This window comes from Grampus griseus (genome assembly GCF_964374135.1).
Source record: "Grampus griseus genome assembly, chromosome: 4".
Lineage (NCBI taxonomy): Eukaryota > Metazoa > Chordata > Mammalia > Artiodactyla > Delphinidae > Grampus > Grampus griseus.
In genome coordinates this window covers 92,580,416-92,591,365 of record NC_138997.1, presented here as the reverse complement: position 1 = coordinate 92,591,365, position 10,950 = coordinate 92,580,416, and positions in this window count along the sequence as shown.

Genomic DNA, 10,950 nt, shown 5'->3' with positions numbered 1-10,950 from the left:
TTCATACTGCGTCCTTGTGTTCTTGCTAGAGATTCTTCAAAGTATTTATCTATGAGCGGAATTGCTAACTCAAGAGGTCTGCAAATATCCAGCCTCATTTACTTTTGCCGGATTGGTCTCCAGTTGGTCAATACCAATCTAGATTCCCGCTAGCAGAGCATAAGAGTTCCTGTTGCTCTACATCCTCCCTGACTCTTCAGTGTTGCTCAAGTGTTTCATCCCTGGGAGGTGAGGGTTCCAGGCCTTGATCCCCCCACAAGGGCTGATGGCTGATGGCGGTCTGGCAGCAACACCCCCAGAAGCTGAGGAAAGCATCCTTCTGTTCTCAGAGGGAAGCAGAGGCCACACTCTACCTTCCTCCCAGCCCCATTGCTCCTCCATCTTTCACCCTTGAACTCTTTGTGGGGCTGGCTGATCTCTATGGATCGAATCACTCTGTCTTTCTGTTTTTGGCCATCCCCTTGGGTTTGACCTGAGAGAGAGGCTGGGACAGGAGATCAGGGGATGAGAGGAGACAGAAGTCAAGGTGTTTATTCCTGCCACCCCCCTCCTGGCAGAGGCGGCCTTCTTCTTTGGTCTCAGTCCCTGCTGGGCCAGCTCCAGCTCCGCCTGCTTCTAGGGATGCTGTTTTCTCCTCTCACCGCTCTGGGCCTCAGGTGGTACCAGCTCCCCACTGATGCTGGTCTCTGGGGTCTGCACCAGCTCACTAGCTCCCTTCATCAGCCCACTCGTTATAAATAGTAACTAAACCCTTGGAGTATGCCATCTCCATCCTTCCCTGAATGATATACTTTTTGATTTTTTAAATAATTCTAATATTTATGAATACTATCCTCCATCGAGTTTTCCCCATAAAAGAGGAAACAATGGGACACAACCAAGTGACACTGAGAGCTGAATCAGGCCTGTGAGCTACCGAGCCACTCGCCAGCCGTGACCTTCCCACAAGGATTTAGATTTAAGCCCCAGCAAGGAGACCAATGATTTCACATCACAGACCGGCTTTGCTTTGGGGGGTCCTGCAGATAATCAAGCCTGTCAATGTTGTCTGTGAACTCTGGGGGGCTACTGTACCTTCCTGAAAGGGTTGTTGTGAGAGCAAAAGGAAATAGGCTAGGTCAACGGCAGAGAGACCAGTGGCTCATCCAGCCCATTTGGATGAATTAGGAACAGGTGGGAGCTCATGGCCTTGCAAGGAGTCTGGCAGGCAGAGCCCTTCCTGGTGGGGAGCTCTTGTGCAGTCCACAACCTATGCAACATCATGCAATGGGCCTGCTGAAGTCCTCACCCAATAGTGGTGAAGATCCAGTGGACCCTGGATTCTGGCAGATCTAGGCTCAAGTCCTGGTCTAGCCCTAGTCTATCCCAGAAAGTTCTGTGGCACATCTGATAAATCACCTAAACTCTTTGTCTTCGACGAGGGTAAAAAGCAGCCTCTACTTTGGAGAGTTGCAGTGAGAACTGAATTGAGAAAATGTCTGTAATATGTATAAAATAGTGTTGAGCACACAGTAGGTGTTCAAGGAATGCTATTATTCTGACTTAGTTGCTGTTATTCTTATTTGCAGTCAGTGTGGTCCCCACCTTTCCTTGTAGGCGGGACCTAAAGTTCTTGCTGGAAGAGACCTAGGTTAGGGGCAGCTGCTGTCATTTAGAGTTGGTGCTCTGAGATGATTTTTCCTCTGAAATCCTCCTGCTATAATTACCCCAAAGACAGTTTTTCACTCCAAAGAGCAGGCTTGGCACCATCACTTTTGCTTCTTGATGTCTGGCTCCTTCCTCTAAACTGTTCTCCAATCCTCCTCTCTCCCTCCTTCTCCCCTCTTTCTTTCTTCCCATCTTCCTCCCCCATTATTTCCTCCCCCTCTCTCCCCTCCCTCCTTTTTCTCCTCTTCTGAACAGGCTCTGAGCTGCACAGATGCAGTGCTGGGTGCAGGGATTGGAGAGGAACAGCGCTGCCCAGGAGCTCAGAGCAGTAGAAGTGTTACCGAATGCAAGTTTGTGCGCCAAACAACCTGAAATGTTGGAGTTTGGAGCAGAGAAAGGTTTATTGCAGGGCCATGCAAGGAGAATGCGCGGCCCATGCCCCCAAACCCTGAACTCCCCAGAGGGTTTCAGCAAAGCATTTTTAAAGGCAAGGTAAAGGAGGGGCATGGTTGGTTGTTGCAAACCTCTCTGGTGCCGGAATCCTTTGTTCTTGCAGCTGTCCATGTAGGTCAGGTCAGGATGTTCCTGAAAACCTCCAACAAGACAAATATTATTCTCTGTTCTGCAACTTTGTATCTCCATATGAATGAAAAAGTGTTATGCCCTTAAAGGTCATAGCCTTGAGAATGGGCTATCCTGTATATTTCAGGCTATAGGCAACATTCTTAACTGGAAGCAAAAGCAATAGAACACAAAGGTTAAAGTAAAAGAAACAGATCTAATACGGAGTCAGATTTGTTCTTCCCTATTACAGAAGGACTTCAGTCCCATATGAACCAATACCCAAGGGCATTGGTTACAGGTCACCAGATGGGAAAGCTGACGGCTGGGCTGGACAGAGGGGTCATTCACAGGGAGGCCTCTGTCCAAGGGGAGAAACAACTTCCCTGGATCGCTGGTCTCACTGTAACATTTGCTCTCCAAGTAGGAAATGACCACTCGGCCCCTAATGGAGCCTATGTCCTCCCCAGCCCCCTGCCTAGCCTCTGCCCTAGAGAGAGAATGTGTCCACTGCCCCACCCCCCAATACCCAGAATCCATCTTCTCCTCCCAGAGTAGAAGTCAGGTCAAGCTCCCCACAGAAGGCAGTGGAGAGAAAGGGCAGGACTCTGGGAGAACATGAGGACCTACTGGCCCTAACCTGTCAGCATCCCCTTGACTGGGCAGCTGGTTTGACTCAAGGTGGCATCTGGGCAAGGTGAGGCCCCAAACTCTGTAAAATTGACTTTGTTTCTTGATGAACACTGTTTTAGAGAGATCAAAGCCATGTGGCTTTGCTAAGAAGGAAGATGAGTGTTTTCCTACGCAGGGGTGTGTGTGTGTGTGTGTGTGTGTGTGTGTGTGTGTGTGTGTGTGTGTGTGTGTGTGTGTGTGTGTGTGTGTGTGTGTGTGTGTGTGTGTGTGTGTGTGTGTGTGTGTGTGTGTGTGTGTGTGTGTGTGTGTGTGTGTGTGTGTGTGTGTGTGCGCGCGCTGGACAGGGGAAGGAGAAAGTGGCTCCCTCTAGTGGGCAGCTGTGGGAACAGCATAAGCTGGAGCAGTTATTGAGCATGGGGTTAAGAGGTGGAGAAACGTACAGGAGAGCTGCAAATGTTGGCTTGTTTCTCCTCTTAGGACCCCCTCTCCACCTCCACCCCACCCCTACCCACAATGGCTCCCTTGACAAATAGGCTCCTCTGACCCACAAGATATTTTAACAAATGCTCACCGTGCGTCAGACCCTAAGTACTTTTCAACAGTAATCCATTTAATACTTGTAATAACCCTGTGAAGTAGGAACTATTGTTAGCCGCATTTTACAGAAGCCAAGGAACAGAGGGGCTGAGTAACTCTGAGAACACACAGCCAGTACACAGAGAAACTGTCATGCAAACGAGGATCCTCCAGCTGCAGATTCTGTGCCCCTGACCGTATCCCCAGGGGCTCTTGGCCTCTGGTTTCCCCAGGTCTCTTGTTGTGTTGGGGCACTGATAATAACACCTACATCATCTCCCTTCTCACCCCTAGACTTATAGTTACCAGAGCTCTTTATTATTCATATCCTTCATCTCACTTGGTGCTCTGCGAAGTAGGAAGCACAGGCACTATCTCCTTTTTACAGATGGGGAAATGCAGGACCAGAGAGGGACAGGACGTACCCAGGGTTGCACAGCTGGTAAGGCGTAGAGCTGGTGTTGAAGGCAGGTCCACCTGCTCCACTCTGTCCCTCTCCCTGGCCTCCCTGCTGTATAACTCCCAGCAGCCTTCCCTCCCCACGGCAAGTCCCTGCTCCATCTTTCCTTATGTGTCCTCTCTGAACCAGTTTCCTCTGCCTTCCCCTTCCTCACCCTCACATCCTCTTGCCCCGAGGTCCCCTTGCCCACCCTCTGAAATAGTTTCCATTTCACCCATTACCTTTGCCCCTTTGCTCCCTCCTTGGCCCTGAAATGTCCATTTTGAGGCCGTTTTCTCCTTTACAACGTTCTCCGAAGGCTGACATTTTGCCTTCCCTCCACCTGGCTGACGGAGCTTCTCAGGGACACAGTACATTCGGGGAAGTGAGATGGGTACCTTCAGAAAATATATCCAAGCCCATCCTTTCTCAAAATTTTCTGTGCATAAGAGGCCCATGTGATGTCTGTTAAAAATTCAAGCTGCTGGGCCCCAGATGCTGAGTCAATTGGTCTCAGCATTTTATACAACTGTCTGAAGTGATTCTGATCCAGTGGGTACCACGGTTTGAGAAACACTGTTTCCAACAGCGTGATTCTGGTGTGGATCTTGAGGCAATGCCAGGCCTCTGTGGGGATGCTCGGAGTTGCCCCTCCAGTCAGAGCCCTGAGGGCTGCAGCAGAAGTCAGAGCTGTGAGGTAAGATGGGTGAGGTGGGGCTGGGAGTTTCCCAGAATTACAGTGGCTGTGTGGACAGGCTGCTGATTGATGGAGGGCGTTTCTTAGGGCTGATGTAACAGAGTACCACAAACAAAGTGGCTTTACAACAGAAATGTATTCTCTCAGTTCTGGAGGCTAGAAGTCCAAAATCAAGGTGTCAGTGGGGCTGTGCTCTCTCCTGAGGTTCTAGGGAAGGATCTTTCCTTGCCTCTTCTCGCTTCTGGTGTTTGCTGGCAATCTTTGGGGTCCCTTTGCTTACTGTTGCCTCACTCCAATCTCTGTCTCTGTTGTTACATGGCTGTCCTCTTCTTTTTTTTTTTTTTTTTTTTTTTGCGGTACGTGGGCCCCTCACTGTTGTGGCCTCTCCCGTTACAGAGTACAGGCTCCAGACGCGCAGGCTCAGCGGCCATGGCTCACCGGCCCAGCCGCTTAGCGGCATGTGGGATCTTCCCGGACCGGGGCACGAACCCGTGTCCCCTGCGTCGACAGACGGACTCTCAACCACTGCGCCACCAGGGAAGCCCTCTCTTCTTCTTTTAAGGACACTAGTCATGCTGGATTTAGTGCCCATCCTACTCTGGTATGACCTCGTCTGAACTTTTAACTAATTCCATCTGCAACAGCCCTGTTTCCAAGTAAGGTCACATTCTCAGGCACTGACTACGGATTAGGACTGCAACATATCTTCTGGATGAATACAATTCAGCCCTTAGCAGAGAGGATCATTTTGATGCTTTTATTGGGAAGTGTACATGTTTAAGAATTTTCTCTTTGCTCACAGATGGGGAGAAAATAGCATTAAATTGCATAAAATACGATTTTATGCACATAGCATTAAGACTTGGTTTTTACAAAAAGGCCCAAGTCACTCTTCACAGATCAGAATGCTTTCCTGCTGACGAAGTACTTCTCCACGACCGATGGGTAAAGCGGGACCGGGAGTTGAGGGTGTCAGCTCTATGGGGCCAGGGGCACCTGAAGGGTGAAGAAGACATAGAGAAGGTGATTTTAAATATTCCTAGAGGGTGATTCAACCCCCCTCGTTTATTCTCACTAATCCCCAAGGCACTGGCAGTTGCGGGAAAGATAGGCCCTGGTTCAGAGCTCTGTTGGGTTCCTAGCTTTGTCCAAATCGCATAAGCTCTGTGACCTTGGGCAACTTAAACTTTCTAGGCTTCAGGTTTACTTGGGTTTCTCATTGTAGGTGGGAAAAATAAAACATAAAACATGATCACTAGACATTGCAGCACTGTTTACGATAGCCAAGACATAGAAGCAACCTGAGTGTCCATTGACAGATGAATGTATAAAGAACGTGCTACATATATACGATGGAATATTACTCAGCCATTAAAAAGAATGAAATAGTGCCATTTGCAGCAACATGGATGGACCTAGAGATTATCATATTAAATAAGTCAGAGAAACACAAATATCATATGATATTGCTTATGCAGAGTCTAAGAAAAAATGATACAAATGAACTTATTTACAAAACAGAAACAGACCCACAGACTTAGAGAACAAACTTATGGTTACCAGTGAGGGAAGGGTGGGGGTAGGGATAGACTGGGAGTTTGAGATCAACATGAACACATTGCTATATTTAAAATAGGTAACCAGGGGCTTCCCTGGTGGTGCTGTGGTTAAGAATCCACCTGCCAGTGCAGGGGACATGGGTTCGAGCCCTGCTCTAGGAAGATCCCACATGCCGTGGAGCAACAAAGCCTGTGCACCACAGCTACTATGCCTGCGCTCCAGGGCCCTTGAGCCGCAACTACTGAAGCCCACGCGCCTAGAGCCCATGCTCCACAACAACGGAAGCCACCGCAATGAGAAGCCCGTGCACCGCAACGAAGAGTAGCTCCCACTTGCTGCAACTAGAAAAATCCTGTGTGCAGCAACGAAGACCCAACACAGCCAATAAATAAATAAATAAACTTATAATAAAATAGATAACCAACAAGGATGTACTATATAGCACATGGAACTCTGCTCAGTATTATGTAACAACCTAAATGGGAAAAGTATTTGAAAAAGAATAGATACATGTATATGTATAACTGAATCACTTTGCTGTACACCTGAAACTAACACAACATTGTTAATCAATACTCCAACATAAAATAAAAATTTTTAAAAAATCAAATAAAACAATAAAAAATCAATCAATCATAGGAGAAAAAAAAAACATAATCACTAAAGTTGCCTGAGGAGTAAAAGAAATAGTGCAGTGAGGGAAGAGGTTACTTAGTGGGCATCCAGAATGAATTATTTCCTCTTCCTCCTCTCTTCCCCTCCCACTCTCCCTCCTTTCCTTCCAAGAGGAAATGTGAGATATTTACGATTTTAAGGCACGCCGCCGAGTGGACGGCTCTTTCTCTCTGGGACATCTGGCCCCATGGGTGTGTGGGTGGTGGGTGAATACGTAGTAAAATACTAGTGGCGGCAGCTAACATGTGACAGCTGTATCCATAAAAGCTCATGTTATGCTCCAAAGACTCTCCTAAGTCACGCTATTTGTTTCCCTTTTATAGATGAGGAAACTGAAGCACACTTCCCTCATGCTCATCCTCATCCAGTTATTGGGCACCTGCCGTGTGCTGGCTTTCTGTAGTTGAAGGGGGACAACGGGAGAATATGCAGGAGAGGACATGCCTGGCCAGCCCAGGTCCAAGCTCTCTGTACTTACCCAAGGCACTTCCAGCTCAAGAGTTAGTGGTTCCAATATTTGCAAGGTGGAGTCAGGAGTTATTGAATTCCTGCTGATTATTGTTGAGAAATATTTAAAGTTATTAACCAAAAGATGAGCTAGGGCTTCCCTGGTGGCGCAGTGGTTGAGAGTCCACCTGCGGATGCAGGGGACACGGGTTCGTGCCCCGGTCTGGGAAGATCCCACGTGCCGCGGAGCGGCTGGGCCCGTGAGCCATGGCTGTTGAGCCTGCGCGTCCGGAGCCTGTGCTCCTCAACGGGAGAGGCCACAACAGTGAGAGGCCCGCGTACCGCAAAAAAAAAAAAAAAAAAAAAAAGATGAGCTAACATAACATTTGATTGGTAAATAAAACCAGAGGGACAGGAATATATCCAGGTTGCCTTTCAACCTCTCTCTCTGTTCTTTGCCAGGGTTCCTCAGGGTCATTGGGTGGGAATAAGCAGATTGCTTTAGAATATCATTGCTCTTTCTGGAACCCCATGGGTGTGAAACAAGCTCCACTGACAAACATTTAAGTGCTTTGAGATCTTCCAAATACAGTGCAGCACAATGGATGGTGGTAAAATCTTGAACTATCAAGGGGCAAGGCCACTGGATGGAACGGAATCATCACCTCCTGCCCGCTTTTGTCAGGTGATTTGGTTGCCATGGTGATGTGAGATGGGGGAGGAGACTGAGAACACATTCTCATATAGGAACTTTAAAATCTTTCTGGAAGTATCACAGCTTCTCTTGTTGCTGAGTCCACTTTAGCCTGGGACATGACTGACCCCAGTAGCAGCGTGGATGCTATGTGGACAGTAATGACCAAACGTGTGATTCCACCAAGTGGATTCTGTGTGCCCTTGGTGACCAAAGCACAGGAGTGGGTCCTGGCAGTTGGCTGGGCTGCACTGGTGTAGCCTTTCTCTTTTGATGTTTTAGTCTCATCTCTCTCTTGGTCCTTCCTTCCTCCTCCCAGGTCCTATTTTTAGACTGTTGTTTCCTCTTTGATCTGTCGGGAAGTTGAGGCTCCTGGCCTTGCCCAAAAAGATTACGGTGAGTTTTTTCCCCATGGGAGTGTATCTGTTTGCTCATGTCCACCACTCTCCTGCCTCATCATTCTTGCTGAGGTTGGGCAGTTATTTCTGCCCAGAGCTGGAGACTGAGTAGGGAGAGCTGATGGGCAGCAAGATTGGTGTCGCAGGGACTGTTTGGTCCATTTACCTGCCAAGGCACATCCCTCATGGTAAACTCCAGCGTGGTTCTAAAGATGCATGAGGAGCCAACCCAGCCCACTGCAGTAGCTGCTTTTGACTTCATTCCTGGCTCATATTTTCAGTTAATTGAGAGAGGAAATGCTGGTTAAAAAACTTGGGAGGTGGGACTTCCCTGGTGGGGCAGTGGTTAAGAACCCGCCAGCCAATGCAGGGGACACGGGCTCGATCGCTGGTCCGGGAACACCCCACATGCCATGGAGCAGCTAAGCCCGTGCGCCACAACCACTGAGCCTGCGCTCTACAGCTGGCGAGCCACAACTACTGAGCCCGTGTGCTGAAACTACTGAAGCCCGTGCGCCTAGAGTCCGTGCTCCGCAACAAAGAGTAGCCCCCGCTCGCCGCAAATAGAAAAAGCCTGCGCACAGCAGCAAAGACCCAACGCAGCCAAACAAACAAACAAACTTTGGGGGTGCGCTGGTTTGACACTGGGTAGTTGTGTTAGTCTGTCCTATCCTCTCACAGGGAGGTTTCAAACAGGAAGTTCTGCTGGCCAATAATCACTGCCATCATCTGCAAGGTTCCTTTACTGAGTGCCTTCTAATGCATCCGGCACTGCCCTAGATGTAGGGAATACAGACCTGATCTCTGCACTCAAGGAGAAAATAACGTCACACAAAAAGTTGTCTACAAAAATAACTACATATGTAGATCAAAGACCTACGCCTGAGAGCTAAAACTATGAAACTCTTAGAAGGAAACAGAGGAAAAGCTTTATGACGTTGGATGTGGCAATGATTTCTTGGATATGACACTAAAAGCACAGGCAATGACAGAAAAAAATAGAAATATTGAACTGCACCAAAACTAAAAATTTCTGTGTGTCAAAGGACACAATCAGAGTGAAAAGGCAGCCCATGGAATTGGGAGAAAATATTTGCAAATCACACGTCTGATAAGGGGTTAATATCCAGAATACTCAAAGAATTCCTACAAAGCTGTAGCAAAGCAACCAACAAACAAACAGCTCAATTAAAAAGTAGGCAAAGGACTTGAGTAGACAATCTCCAAAGAAGATATACAAATGGCCAATAACCATGTGAAAAGATGCTCAATATCACTAATCATTAGGGAAATGCAAGCCAAAACCACAATGAGATTCCACTTCATACCTATTAGGATGGCTACTATCAAAAACACAAGCTAATTCTTGGCGAGGATGTGAAGAAATTGGGATGCTTGTTCATTGCAATGTAAAATGGTGCAGCGGCTATAGAAAACAGTATGGCTATTCCTCCAAAAATTAAAAATAGAATTACCATGTCATCCAATTATTCCACTTCTGGGTATATACCCTAAAGAACTGAAAGCAGGAATTTAAAGAGATTTTTGTACACACATGTTCATAGCAGCATTATTCACCGTAGCTAAAACGTGGAAGAAATCCAAGCATTCGTCCATGGGTGAGTGGCATATACATACGATGCAGTGTACACATACATTGGAATATCATTCAGCTTTAAAAAGGAGGTAAATCCTGACACACGCTACAACATGAATGAACCTAAAGAAATTATATCAGGTGAAATCAGCCAGTGGCAAAAGGTCAGATACTGTAAGATCCCGTTTATATGAAGTACCTGGAGTTGTCAAATTCATAGAGACAGAAAGTAGGATGGTGGTTTCCAAGGGCCAGGGGAAGGGAATGGGGAGTTATTGTTGAATGGATACAGAGTTCCAGTTTTACATGATGAAAAGAGTTCTGGAGCTGGATGTTGGTGATGGTTGCCCAACAATGTGAATGTACTTAATGCCATTGAAGAGTATACTTAAAAATACTTAAGATGATAATTTTAATTGATGTATATTTTGTCACAATTTAAAAAAACCTTAACAATTATATGAAGTAGGTATGATTCCCATTTTGCAGATGAGGAAACTGAGGCATACAGAAGTTAGGAGACTTTCTTAAAATTACACAGGTAATGCTTGATAGAACTGTGCGTTGAATCCAGCCAGTCTGCTTCCCACAAATATCCGTATGGCCCATCCTCACTCGCTGCAGGGCTCTGCTCAATGTTCACCCCACTGCCCCTCCTTCGCTCCCCACCCTGCCTAAAATAGCAGTCCCCTCTCCAACACAATCCCATCCTTGTTACTCTGCTTTAGTTTTTCTTCTTGGCGCTTACAATGACTTGACTTGTAATATACCTTCTTGATTAATTTTTTTATTGTCTGTCTTCTGGCTTCATGATGGCAGGGAGTTGGCCTTTTTGTTAACCACAGTCTCTGTGTGCCAGGCACAGAGCAGGTGCTCAGTAAATACTTGTTTAATGAATGAATCAACATGTATTGGGTGTCTTCTATGTGCCAGGTGCTGGGAATGTTACTATATCAGTGAAATCTGGTCTCTGGCTCCAGGGCTCTCGGTCTGGTGGGGAGATGAGCGAACAAGCAGATGTTCAGA